Raw genomic sequence first — 14,422 nt, 5'->3', positions numbered from 1 at the left:
CTGCAGAAAACTAAAGTAATGTTTAACAGTCTTGAAAGAGAACAGCAGTTTACAATAGGCAGCGAGGCACTGGAAGTCGTAAGGGAATACGTCTACTTAGGGCAGGTAGTGACGGCGGATCCGGATCATGAGACGGAAATATTCAGAAGAATAAGAATGGGCTGGGGTGCGTTTGGCAGGCATTCCCAAATCATGAACAGCAGGTTGCCATTATCCCTCAAGAGAAAAGTATATAATAGCTGTGTCTTACCAGTACTCACCTACGGGGCAGAAACCTGGAGTCTTACGAAAAGGGTTCTACTCAAATTGAGGACGACACAACGAACTATGGAAAGAAGAAAGATAGGTGTAACGTTAAGGGATAAGAAAAGAGCAGATTGGGTGAGGGAACAAACGCGAGTTAATGACATCTTAGTTGAAATCAAGAAAAAAGAAATGGGCATGGGCAGGACATGTAATGAGGAGGGAAGATAACCGATGGTCATTAAGGGTTACGGACTGGATCCCAAGGGAAGGGAAGCGTAGCAGGGGGCGGCAGAAAGTTAGGTGGGCGGATGAGATTAAGAAGTTTGCAGGCACGGCATGGCCACAATTGGTACATGACCGAGGTTGTTGGAGAAGCATGGGAGAGGCCTTTGCCCTGCAGTGGGCGCAACCAGGCTGATGATGATGATGATGATGAAGTTAATTGTGTCTGGATGAATGTAGAAAATTCATTGTTTAGTGCTGACAACCGCTATATGCGGGTAAGGCTTCAGACATCGTAGTCACTTACTAGCAATGTTTTATATGCAATTTATCCGTGCTGTCCTTTTTCCAACTGCTCTAAAGAACCAGCTTCGCCAGATATCTGGCTACGAATGAGCAATGTCGCACAAGTTCGCTGTCTGGTTTTTCAACAGCAGAATCGTATAGGCGGTGGAATCTCTGTGAAAATTTTTTGTGAGGAAATAGGTCAAAAATATACGCCAAAATGGGTCCGCAATATCTGGAAAGAGCCTGCTGTTCTGTGGTGCGTCCAAGCTAAAAAAATGTACATATCAGTTTCAATGTCAACTCAAAATTCTGGAACGACTACGCGAATGTGACTCCTACGCTCAAATATCTGGCGTTTCCGGCGCACCTGGACAGGAAAGAAGCACCGCATCGCTATACGCTGCAGCCTGATATTTTTATTTTTTAACCTGTTTGACGCACACCGTCACAGAATTGGGCATTCAGAGCAGCTGCAACAAGGATTGCGTTTTAGATCAAGCGCATTCTGTTGGTCTAAGCATTTTGCTCGGTTAAAGTTCGTTCCCGCAGTAGGTTTTAGAATAACGAGCGTGACTTCAAAGCAAACAGAAGGATTTCAGGTATGCAATAGATTTCAATATGCAATTTACAGTTTTCACGCACATTGTTTTCGGGGAAACTATATTGAGTCATCTTATCATAGGACTTTTCATTTTAACACGTAGAACATTGCTTCTGGTCGCAAGTAAACACTATATCTTGTTAATATAGTAGTTGTGTATGTAGCTATGCTGAAATGAAGCATGAAGACCTTACCTCCTTATTTCTAGTACATGAAGAGTGGGCCATTTTCATACATTAGTTCTTCAGTGATGCCTTTAAATTGTGCCGGGTTCGATTAATCCACTGTGTTGGTGGGAAGGTTATTGCAGTTCTTTGATGCAATGAGCAATCGTGCGAAACAGTAGGGGCTTGAGGTTGGTATCCGTTCTTGTCGTGGTTGGTGAGACTTGAGTAGCGGTACGGTAGTACGATATCTGTTGGGGGCTATGTGTGAAATAATTTGTGGAAGAAAGAAAGACAAGCGACGCGGTTGCATGATGCACGCATAGAAATATTGGCTTGGTATTTAAGTTATAATGAGCTAGAGGTGCAGCACTTGTCCCAAAATATAACTCGTACTTCGCGGCTAAGCACAGCTTCAAGCATAATAAACTCGTTATGTTGGTAAGGAAGCCAAAGGGCGCACACGTATTCGAGTTATGCCTGACAAGGCAGCCATAAGTCAGGATTCTGACAGGTGAGGGACGCTAGTCGGATATTACGAGAAAGAAAACCAAGAACGCGATTAGTTGCATTCGGAATGTTGCCTACATGCTCCGGCAAAGGTATACCAGGAACAGGGAACAGAGCAATGCCTGAATGCTTTTAGGTGGTAGCATAGGAGATCGCAGTGCCAGATATTGCGCATTTATAAGTAGGGTAGGACTGCTGGCGATGAAAAGTAAGAAGGGAAGACTTTTTGTGCTTAAATAAGCTACGCTTACAGGACAATGCTTGGATGAGTCAGATGTCAGACAAAAAAGATAAAATTTCTTTATTTATTTTATTTTGTTTTACCCTCAAGACCAACTTTTTACAAAGCAGAGTGGGTAAGAAACAGATAAGTAACAAAGCAGCAAAAGGTGGTTAGTTTTACAGCAAAACAGATTAGGGAATTGTATCACGGAGTGATGATGTCTGATGACGGAATAAAACTGAGCTTTCCTTGATTACAACTGCGCCGGGAAGGTGGTTCCATTGCTGAGAGGTGCTAGGGATAAACGACTCGGGACAGCTCTTGCTATGCTATTGAAATATTACAACTATATGGCTGTGATCAACGCGAGAGGAAATGCAGGTAGGAGATCGTATATGAATATCGCGCAGGTAGGAAAGGTGGAAATATATTTTGTGAAATAAATAAAGCAAGGCGAAGGCGTTAAACCGCGGGCTGAGAGTGGAGCAAGCACCAAAAGGTTTTTCATTGCAGTTACGCTTGTCTGCGGCTATAACTGCTATAAAGAAAACGTGTGGCTTAATTTTGGATTATGTCAAGTGATTGAGTAAGGGTTTTGAGGTGCGGGTCCAAGATCAATGAGGCGTGCTCCATTTTACTCTTAATAAGCGTTTTGAATAAAAATTATTTGAATAATGTGGAAGCAGAATAAAAAGTTCGGCGAAGAAAACCTAGCATGTGGTTAGTATTGTTAATTGCCTTATCAATGTGCAACGACCAGGAAAGTGGCGAGGTTATGTGGGCCCCCAGGTTTTCATTCGAGGTTACGACTTCTAGAGGAGTATAATTAGGGTAATAGTTCGGTGGAACAATATTGCTTCGAATTACACTTATACATTTACATTTAGTTACGTTAAGTTGGATTAGGCATACGTCAGGCCAGTTTGCGATAGCGTTTATATCGCCTTGTAAACATTTTTTATAAGATTTGTTTACGACTTAGCGCAGGATAACACACTCATCTGCGAAAATGAAAATATTAGAAACGACATCATTGGGGACATTGCTAATGTAATTTATGAAAAGAGAAGGGCCTACAACTGATCCTAGGGGCACACCAAAGTCTACGGGATTAAATTGGGATGGATGGATGGATGAATGCAAAACTTGAATAAATGTGGATATATGGTTATTTGACGCAACATACTGTGACCGATTAAGGAGAAATTTTAAAGCGCTGCATACAGGTTAGGATCATGACTGAGTTTACTAAGTTTAAATAGAAGCAAGTTGTGACACACGTTGTCGAAGGCCTTGGCCAATTCAAAGAAAACGCAGCCTGCGAATGAATCCTTTCCGAGAATAAGATGAAGGCTGTGAGTAAGACATGGAAGTTGAGTTTCGCAGAAGTTTATTCACAAACGATGTTGTGAAAAATGAATTATTGTCTAAGTACCTTGAAATATGTTCTAGGAGCTTCCAAGCAATGCTGGTGAGAGAAATGGGGTGATAGTTGAGAGCGGATTTGCAATACCTAGCTTGCTAAGTGAGACCACCTTGTAGACCTTGCAATGTGAACGTAGATGATGGGTATATAAGCAATGGTGAAAACTTTTTGAAAGCAGAACTGACGAATAAACAACACTATTATTGAAAAATTTTGCGTCAGCGAAATCAGCACCAGGACTTGATGACAACTTTACGTCTTTAGTAACATTTTTGACCCCAAGAGGTTCAATGGTAATGAAGGCCATAGGTGCTTAATTGCAACCCTCAAGAGTTGGAAGCACAGGGTCACTACACACGACAGGGTTGTTACAGAACGCAGAATTAAGAAAATGGGAACATACATAATCGGATACCGGTAAACCACTGGAATAAACAGCGTTACCCAATTAACCTTGAAAAGGCTAATAACACGTCAAAACGCTTTAGGGCCATTCGCAACTATTGTGGGCGACGTGGGTACTTAGAATGCATTTTGGCAAGATTTATAGCCTCTGTGTGAGTGTTCGCCTCCTTATAAGCGTCCTATTTTGATGCCAGTGCACTTTTATTCGCTGTTCAATACAGTCGTTTTGTTTTTGTTGGAAAGCCTTTTTGACTTGTAGGTTGAACAAGGGCTTCTTAACATTGCGGGATTTTATACTTGACGGAATAAACTTGATAGTGAGCTCATGTATTTTATTTTTGGAAACGATCCAGTTGTCATCAACCGTGCGATCAAATTGACTTAGGACAGAGTCAAGAAATTTAGCCAGCTAGATATTTTTCGCGTCAAAATTTGCCCTGTCACAGCGTTAGAATATTTTATTTTAAACAACTGGCTTTAGCACAGGAGGTAATATGTGGAACGAAACACCCAGGTGATCGCTTAAGCCCGGTGAGCATGAAACATTGGTAACCATGAAAGGATGAAAGCATAAGGTTAAATCAAGGAGGTTAGCAGCGGTGTCTGAGATCTCAGTTGGTTAAAATACTAATTGCGTAAGGGAAAATAAAGACCAGAGATAAAGAAAGTCATTACATTGTGAAAAAAAATTGATAACAGTGCGGAAAATCAGTAGTCTAGCGTATGTTGGGGAAGTTGAAATCCCCCACTCATATAATGGGGTTAAAGGATGCCGCCAAGTAAGAGTGTTAAGGACATCGTGAAGCTCAGCGGTTAAAGTGGATGGGTAGTATGGAGCGCGGTAGCAAGCAACGGTCGTAATTTTACCGTAACCGATCGCAACGCAAGTGCACACAATATTCACTACCCTATTAACGTTAATAGGGTAGTATAGTACTAAGTCACATGAAAATGGCCGAATCATCAAAGAAATCTTTGTTGAGAGATCGTTCATATTTTTCAAATTAATTTTGCGGTTTTACATGCAAACGAAGATTTTACTATGAAGCACACATTGTGGAGGACTTGGCATCTTTGCCACCTTGGCATCTTTAACGTGCGAGCGTTCATATACATGTGAGGCCAAGAACTGTCCCATGAGGAACACCATACTTCATGGGTGGGTGGGAAGAACAGTGTCAATTTCCGTACACAAACTATTGCGGTTGCCCAGGGAGTCGCACATCATGTCGAATATAACACAACAAATGTTTAAGTGAGAATGTTTTTAGAAATAGCCGAAAATGATGTAATTCATCAAATGCCTATGCAATGTCCATAAACATAACTTGAACGGGTGTATTAGTATTGTTACGTGTGGAAAAACACAGATGAAAAAGGCTACATACAGGGTATTTACACTGGAGCCAAACCACCAGGCCGACACTCGCCTTCGCCAAGGGCACAGACCCACTTCGTCGTGGTTCTCGCGGCGGCTCGTTCCTTGAGCATCGCTCGATGACATCCTAATACTACCCCCCCCCCTGCACCTCCCCCCCCCCGCGGGAAAAATGCCGTCACGGTGCCGTTAAATATCCAAGGCGCGTGTAGAGTTGTAGGGTTTGAGTCGGACGACGTGGACTATTTCACTGGTTGTCACAGCGGAGGACGTAGTGGGCATGGCTAGAGTGATTTCGTAGATGACATCGGTTAGTTGGCGAAGCACGCAATATGGGCCTGTGTAGCAGGACGCAGTTTTTCACAAAGGCCAACTTTACGCGATGGTGACCAAAGCAACACAAGGGTGCCGGGCACAAAATGGACATCACGGTGACAGAGGTCGTAGCGTTGCTTTTGTTTGCCTCGAGAGACTTATAGACGAGTGCGCGGAAGTTGGCGAGCATGGTCAGCATGGACGATAGCTTCACGGACATAAGCGCTAGTTGAAGCTGTGTTGGACGGGAGCACAGTGTCTGTGGTAGCGCCGGTTGACGCCCATACAAGAGGTAAAAAGGTGAAAAGCCAGCAGTTTCGAGACGGGAAGAGTTATAGGCAAATGTAATGTAAGGTAGAGCCTAGTCCAAGTCACGGTGGTCGTCTTAAGTGTATTTAGATAGCATGTCTGTAAGGGTGCGGTTCAAACGCTCAGGGAGGCCGTTCCTTTGGGGGTGGTAGGAGGTGGTAAACTTATGCTGTATTGAGCAGGCACGCATGATGTCGTCAATGACTTTGGCTTAGAACGTACGGCCACGGTCTGTTAGCAATTGACGCAGATCCATGAATCAAAATGATATCTTGCAGGAGGAAGTCCGCAACATAAGTTGCGAAACTGGTCGGAATAGCGCTCGTTACGGCGTAGCGGGTCGCGTAGTCCACCGCGACGGCAACCCACTTGTTTCCTGATGTAGATTCCGGAAATGAGCCGAGAAGGTCTAAGGCGACAGGATGGAACGGCTCGGCAGAGATGTAGAGCGGCTGCAGGTAACCAGCAGGGGGCTGGGAAGGCTTCTGGCGTCGTTGGCAAAGCTCACAAGTGGCGACGTAACATCGTACGGAACGGGCAAGGCCCAGCCAGAAAAAACGGTGACGTACACGGTCATAGGTTCAAGAAACGCCGAGGTGTCCTGCCGGTGGTGCGTCGTGGAGCTATTCTAGAACGGTTGAGCGGAGATGTTTAGGTATGACAAGTAAGAACTCATAGCCGTCCGGATGAAGGCTACGGCAGTACAGAGTACCGTCGCGGAGGACGAAGAGGCGTAGAGTGGCGTCGGCCGGAGAGTGTTTAAAACGTCGATGAGTGCTCTGATGTAGGCGTCACGACGTTGCTCGTCGGCGAAATGAAGCAGCCGGGACACAGAGAATACACAAGCAGCACTGGTAATATTGGAAGAGTCAGGGTCGCCGACAGGGTAACGCTACAAGCTGTCAACGTCTTGGTGCAGGCGGCAAGGCTTGTAGACCACGGTATACGGAAATTCTTGTAGTCTCAAAGCCAATCGACCAAGCCGGCCTGTAGAATCTTTTAGGGATCAGAGCCAGCCGAGAGCATGATGTGTCAGTGACTACGGAAAACGGGCGACCGTAGAGGTAAGGACGGCACTTCGTAACCGCCCAGACTACAGCAAGGCATTCTCGTTCCGTGTTGGAATAGTTGCGCTCCGATGGTGTGAGGAGGCGGCTCGCATAAGCAACAACGCGATCCAAGGCACGCTGACGCTGGGCTAAGACGGCTCCTACGCCATAACCGCTGGCATCTGTACGCAATTCTCTTGGGGCTTCAGGGTCGAAGTGGGCGGGAATGGGTGGTGAGGAGAGAAGAGTGACGAGATGAGAGAAGGTGGTGGCTTCTGCAGTACCTCACGAGAATTGTTCGCATTTCTTCAAAAGATTAGTGACGGGTCTAGTAATTGCAGTAAAATCTTGACCAACACGACGAAAGTATGAGTCTGCGGCTGTCTTCGGAACCGGAAAGTCCCGGACAGCGCGAGTTTTTTCGGGATCAGGCTGTACTCCGGAAGCGTCAAGGAGGTGGCCCAGAACAGTTTTTTTGGCGGCTGCCGAAGCGACATTTGGACAAGTTAAGTTGCAGCTTCGCCTTGCGAAATACATCAAGTATAGTTGTGAGACGCTCAAGGTGAGTGTCGAATGTTGGCGAGATGATGACATCGTCGAGGTAAGAGAGACATGTAGACAATTTGAAACCATGGAGCAAGGAGTCCATCATACGCTCAAAGGTGGCAGGGGTGTTGCATATTCCTAGCGGTATTACTTTAAATTGGTGTAGACCATCAGGTGTGATGAACACAGTTTTTTTTTCTCTGTCCATATCGTCAACAGCAATGTGCCAGTACACAGAAGGAAGATCAATAGAAGACAAATAGCTGGAACCGTGGAGGCAGTCAAGGGCGTCGTCTGTATGTGGAAGCGGGTAGACGTCCTTCTTAGTAATGTTGTTCAGATGGCGGTAGTCTATACAGAAGCGCCACATGCGATCCTTCATCTTAACCAACACTATGGGTGACGCCCAGGGACTCGAAGAAGGCTCAATGATGTTTTTGTCTAGCATTTTGTTGACTTCACTTTAAATTACTCGGCCTTCCGACGCAGTAACTCGATACGGTCGTCGGCGAATAGGAGTAGCATCGCCAGCAAGAATCCGATGTTTGACCACGAGCGTCTGGCCTAAAGGGCGATCGTCGAAGTCGAAAATATCTCTGTAGGACGATATTACTTGGTAAAGGTCTTCAGCCTGCGCAGAAGACAAATCCGTCGCAACCATTGTCTGTATCTTGAGATCGGCAACCGACACTGGCACGATGGACCTGCTAAGCTCGCAAGAAGGATCGGTTGATAACGTTGACACGTGATGGTCGCCGAGACAGTAAACGTTGGCAAGGCAAATACCTTGTGGCAGAATTTGCTTCGCCAATCGAAAGTTAAAGATAGGCATGAAAGTGCGGTTCGCAGTAATAGTAAGTATGCTGTGAGGCACGGTAACGTCATACTGTAGTGAAATGTCGGGCAGAGGAGTGACGAGGCACTCGCCATCAGGGACTGTTGGGGAAGATAATAGTTTAATACAGCCTATTGATTTTGGCGGCAGGCGAATAAAGCCGGTGGGGCGTAGGCGGCACTGGGGTGTGTCAGAAGGTTCTGCGAGAATCGGCAACACAAGGCGCAGGGTAGTGTCAAGGCAAGTACTAACGTCTTTATTGAAAAGAGTAAGTCGCGTATCACATGAAAGGTCCTTCTGAAAATCATGCTTATTGCAGTGAACACAATTATAGTAGTCATGAAAAAGTTCACACTGTGTGTATAGGCAATGTGTTCCATTAAATTAAAACATCGACATCTGAGATGGGACGATAGATTTTAGGTGAATACGTGTACCTTTTTTTGGAACTAAAATAACTTTGCCACCTTCAAATCATCTGAAACAACCGTAGGAAGGGATTGCTGATATATGCATGAAAGAATTGAAGTCGTAACATCGTTGGCTCTTTTCAATATATTAAAGTCGGTGTCATCGATGTCAGCTGAAAATGTCCCTTTAGTGTGCCTCATAAACCGGTGGTGCCAAGAGCTTCAAAATTGATATCAGGCAATACTAGGCAATCGATTGAGAGCATGTAGGGCATGATATTGCCATGTTCCTCGGAAAACACAGAAAATAGAGTTCAACACATTGCAGTGTCTTTTTCTGAGATAGGTCCATTATATTCGTCACACAGCGATAACTTTTGGAAAAGTCTGAGTAAATAGTTTTCCAAAATTGCTTGTTTTGCGGTAACGTTGAAGCAACGAATTGTTTTGGCTTCAGCAGCAAGTGAAATTCAGTGAAACAGCAGCAGATATTTCAAACAAGTGATCTACTGCGCAATTTAAGAGGATGATATTGTTGTTTCTTCTTATTTGTCAGGCGCTTTAGTGTTATTATAAATCAAGGAGATAGCGATCACTCTGATACCGTTAGCGCAGGAATGTTAGTTTGAATCAATTTGTGCACTTAGTTTTGATGCGAAGTCGTCAAATGGACAAATGAGCAAAAAGGCCGGTGCCTCTCGTTCAGAAAACCGAAAAGTGGCACATAAATTCCGCTGTCTGCGACACCACGTTGCGAGCGTGCCTCGACGAAGTAGAGCAAGCGAGCGGGAACACTTGCTACAGCAATAGCGCGCCAGATGATGCGTGAGGGGAGAGAGCACCGTCGCGACGCCGCGTCAACCTCGCTCTGGAAAGTCTGCGCTATTCTGTGCGTTTTTTGCCCGCGCAAGCTCTGGCCTGCGTTCTAACTTACGTTCGGTGAGTGCTCAGAAAAAATTTACGTGTAAATATGAAAGGCAGAATGAATTCGAACGGAAATACGTAGGTGATCGTGCGTTTCGAGCCTACGACGCTACGCTCAGGAGACGAGTGTTTTACGCTCTGGGATAACCCAGCGCCTCGTGGATAGTATATATGTGCACTGTGGTTGATGACTTTATGCTACTTGGACCACAATTTCGATTGGCAAGCGGAACGTAACGAAAGCGGTGACCCCAAATCACCGTGGCATACTCGGGAGCTTCCCCTTTGATTGTGTGGCAGTTGGGCGAGGTAGCCCGACTTCAAAACTTGAAATGCACCAGCATTTTGGAATTTAGGAGGCGTTAACCAAGCGTCTCAGCGCGCTTGCCTGCCCACGAGGTGTTTATGACTCGGAAGCACCGCTGAGCGGCGTTCAATTGGACGTTAATGCTTTCGCATTCGCTAATTGTAAGTGCTTAGGTGTCGTGGGATTTGAAATGCGAAGCATTTCTTGCTAAACATTTGCCACTTGGAAAGTATCTGTCTAGCTGCTTAGGTCTTGGTGCATTCCTGGTCGTTTAGGTAATTTTGTAGGTACCAAAATTGGCTAAGCCAGCAAGAATGTATGACGGACATAAATGATGGGTCGTGACATGAATATCATGATATCTGGGTCATAAAAGAGCCACCTAGGCCTTGGTGCTCAGTATAAAAGTTGTATAGTATGACAAGAGTACATCGCCAACATAAATAATAGGCCATGACTGCGTGTCATGCTGGTTATGACGCAGCCGGCTATGTCTTGGTGCTCTCATGATCATTTCGTTAACTTGGTAGATACCGAAATTGGCTTCGTATTACAAAAGTATATGAAGAACCTGCATGATTTGTCATGACATGAATACCATACGTGTGTGATGCGGATTATGAAACAGCCGCCTTTTTCTTTGTTCTCTGATGATTGCCTAATTAAATACTATCCGCCGTCAAAAGCTTCACGGCACCACAGTGTTGAGTTTTGAAGTGTCCATTATGTCACGCAACCAGGTTCAACCCATTGCATGAGAGCATTACAGAACCTTTATCCTAACACCTGCATGTCACTTTGGGAAATGAGACATCCCTCTCTTCAACGCACGTGCCTCGCAGATAATGAAGCGAACTATTATTGCGCGGAGTGTGTAAGCTCACTTTCATTTGACTCGCCCTGGTACGTTAGAAATGCGAAGATAGGATGGGATACACAAATGCGAAGATAAAGATTGATAAAGGGCAAAAGGGGGTCACTGGAAAAAAAGTTCACTGCACGCATACACGAAACCTCGGAAGAAGATATTTAAACATACGTATAAGTATCCAATAAATCTGCGTATCTAATAAAAAGTCACGGTATATAATGCGTCAAACAAGGCAAATACGCATGTTGCGCAACCACAGATTCACAGAATCCTATATACTGCCCCCTTTCCATCCACGCCCGCCGATGTATAGCGTGCGACGAAAGACGGCTAGCTTGCTCTCCGCTTTTGTCCTTTACGCACACAAGACAGTCACCATCGTCGGCTCACCCATTCGAGCCCGCCCCCTCCCCCCCTTGCAATTTCACTCGAACATACAGCATGCGTCGCTGGGTAACATTGTTATCACATTTGGTCTTTATACGAAACATGAGGGCGACGATGACGCCAGAAAAGCGCCTGGAGTATCCATGTAATTGCTATCGCAATAATGTAATAAGAGTATACGGCAACGGAAGCATCCCATGGCCCATTACTTTCCGCAAAGGAAGAAGCAACAAAATCGAACTTTCACCATGCAGCAATTCGCTGCGCTGCAACAATGTATTTTTTTTTCCTTTTGTGGGGCAGAGACACCGAAACGAAAATACGCAAAGGAAAAGATGTTGGCCACAATCGAATGCCTATATTACGCACCCAATTTGGCTACCGAAGAAATATTGAAAAAAAAAACGTGGGATGCTTGGTCCACCAAAAACCATACGCATACTGCGCGGTATCCTACACCGGGAAGACAAGACTTTCTGGAGAGGTTGCGCTCAAGCGAACGCGGTCCAATCCGTTGAGTCCCCACAGTGATGGCGGCGAGTGGGCATTGTTTCTTTTTCTCGTCTGCTAGCCAGAAAGCATCCAAAACTCTGCCAGGCAAAAACCCACTCGGCCAGAGCATACCGAACGCGCACCAAAGTGCGCCGCGTGGTGGTCGAGGCAACACGACAAAAACGTATGCGCTCTGGCTGCCTCCGGCAGCCCGCGGGTAGGGTAGCGAGAACAAATAAAATTATTGACGCTCAATGCGTCCTCCCGAATAAAAGTCAAAGTAGAAAAAATAAATAAGAACGTAGTTAACTTGGCTAGCTTTAGTGTCTCGACATGGATGCTTTGGCGTAGGGGAAAAAATGATATTTTTAATGTGACATCACAACGCTCCGTCTCATCGGACCTCGCTGCCTGCTTTGTTGACTTGTCTAATAGTGTGTTGTTGTGGCTTGTCTCGTTGTATGTTCCGATGTAAGACTTTAGAATGGTCAATGAACTTTTGGCGTCATATTTTTGTAAGAACATTAAACTGACGAAGTTCCGAAATTAAAAATCTAAAGCACAACTTTGTAAATGTTAACGCACATTTCACATCAACACTTTCTGGGATTTATGCCCATAAAGTTTCGAAATTGATATGCATGCGCTCTGTAGATGCCGTGGCCTCCGCGAGATGCCGCGAAGAGCCCGTTTGTGATCAAAACGCCTTTTAAATTTTGTGCTCATATGGGGCTAATTGGCATTATGGGACTCCAGGTACATGGCCGTTGCCGCAAAATCCAGCCCGAGTTCGCAATGTTCGCGGTGAATTGTATTTTAGACCATGAAAAAGACGTTAAAGACAAAATCCAGAATGATTTCCAGCGCCGGGAGTTGCTTTGCTCGGCGGCGCATGGATGGCGCAAAAAAAAATTTCGGGGGTGGAAGCGGAAGCCACATAAGCCCCCCTCCCACCCACCCCTGGCTACGCCCCTGAATAGTAGCGAAAAAGCAGGCTGGTGAACTAGCAATCCGCCACTACGGCATCGATTCTTGAGACACTCGAGGAAGGATGTTGGTAGAATTCATGGAACGGAATAAGCTGTGATTAATGAGCACCTTCTTCAGGAAGCATTACAACAAGAAGTGGCCCTGGAAAAGCCCTAATGGTGACACAAAGATATGAAACTGATTTCATACTTTCTGCCAATGCCAGCATAGTGCAGGGTGTAGAAGTCTTAGGCAGGGTAAAGTGCAGTGATGATAGGTTAGTGAGGGCTAGGATTCACCTCATGTTAAAGATAAAAAGAGTAAAATTGACCAAGAAGAAACAGGCAAACCTAGACGCAGCAAGGGTAAAAGCAGACCAGTTCAGGTTGGTACTTGCAAACAAAATATGCAGCCTTACAACAGAGAGATGATGATGACATCGAGCTAATGAACAAAACCGCAGCTAGGCTGGCTTCGGAGGCAGCAATTGAAGTGAAAGGCAAGGCACCAAGCCAACCAGTAGGCAAGCTCTCTCAAGTAACAAAGGACCTAATAAAGAAACGCCAAAAAATGAAAGTGTACCACTCAAGAGATAGATACAATTGGCGGAACTTTAAAAACTGATCAGCAATTCGGAAATAGGTGACATTCAATACTATGAAGTGAAACAGACTGAAGAAGCCGTAAAAAATGTGTCTTGGGACATGTCTTTTTTGAGGCTGTACGACGTCGTGGTCTTCCGAAGGACTTCGGCTCTCTTTTGACCCGCCTCGCAAGCATTCTGGTTTGCCTTTCAGACGGTGGACTGCAGCTTATCTTGATGAAGTGCGACTTGGCCGCCCGCCGGCTTGCCATCTTAGGCCATGTTGTGAGCAAGGACAGTGTCCTTCCCGACCCTGCAAAGCTTCGCGCCGTGTCCGAGTTCCCCAAGCCGTCTACACTGAATGAACTCCGCGGCTTTATTTGCCTTTGCACCTACGTTCGCCGATTCGTGCGTAATTTTGCGTCCAGAATAGCCCCCTCAACACAGCTGCTTGCTAACAGCGGAAGCATCTCGGCATGGTCTACCACTTGCGAAGACGGGTTCGCCACATTACGCCATCTTCTGAAATCCACACCTATTCTACGCCATCTTGATCCCGATGCTCCTAGATAAATTATTAGGCACGCAAGTGGAGTAGGCCCCGGCCCAATTCTTGCCCAGCGCAAGTATAGCTTCGAACAGTACGTCATCGTTTACGCCAGCCGCACTCTCACCACAGCGGAAAGAAAGTGTTCGGTCACCGAAAAAGAATGTCTTGCAATCGTTTGGGCAATCACCAAATTTTGACCTTAAATGGCCGTTCATTTTACGTCATCACCGATCACCACGCCCTGTGGTGGTTGTCATTATTAAAATATCCATCTGCCGACCTGGCTCGTTTGGCGCTTCGTCTAGAGGACTACGACAGCTGTGTTATATAGCGGTCGGGCCATAATCATTCGGATGCCGACGCATTATCGCACTCGCGACTCTTCGATGACTGTGTTGCTCCGTCTGTCTCC

General features: G+C 45.6%; 1 protein-coding gene across 2 annotated transcripts in view; it reads left to right on the top strand.

Moving 5' to 3' along the window:
- Positions 1 to 1,273: 1,273 nt before the first annotated feature.
- LOC135910456 (dermonecrotic toxin SPH-like) overlaps positions 1,274 to 14,422 on the top strand; it is a 184,948-nt gene continuing 171,799 nt past the window's right edge. For both annotated transcript variants that reach the window (XM_065442495.1, XM_065442494.1), the window contains exon 1: positions 1,274 to 1,355. The gene's annotated coding sequence lies outside the window, so the exon portion shown is untranslated. The remainder of the gene's footprint in view (positions 1,356 to 14,422) is intronic.

This window comes from Dermacentor albipictus, chromosome 8 (genome assembly GCF_038994185.2).
Source record: "Dermacentor albipictus isolate Rhodes 1998 colony chromosome 8, USDA_Dalb.pri_finalv2, whole genome shotgun sequence".
Lineage (NCBI taxonomy): Eukaryota > Metazoa > Arthropoda > Arachnida > Ixodida > Ixodidae > Dermacentor > Dermacentor albipictus.
Note: the sequence above shows the minus strand (reverse complement) of the source record. Positions and strands in the feature narration are given on the sequence as shown.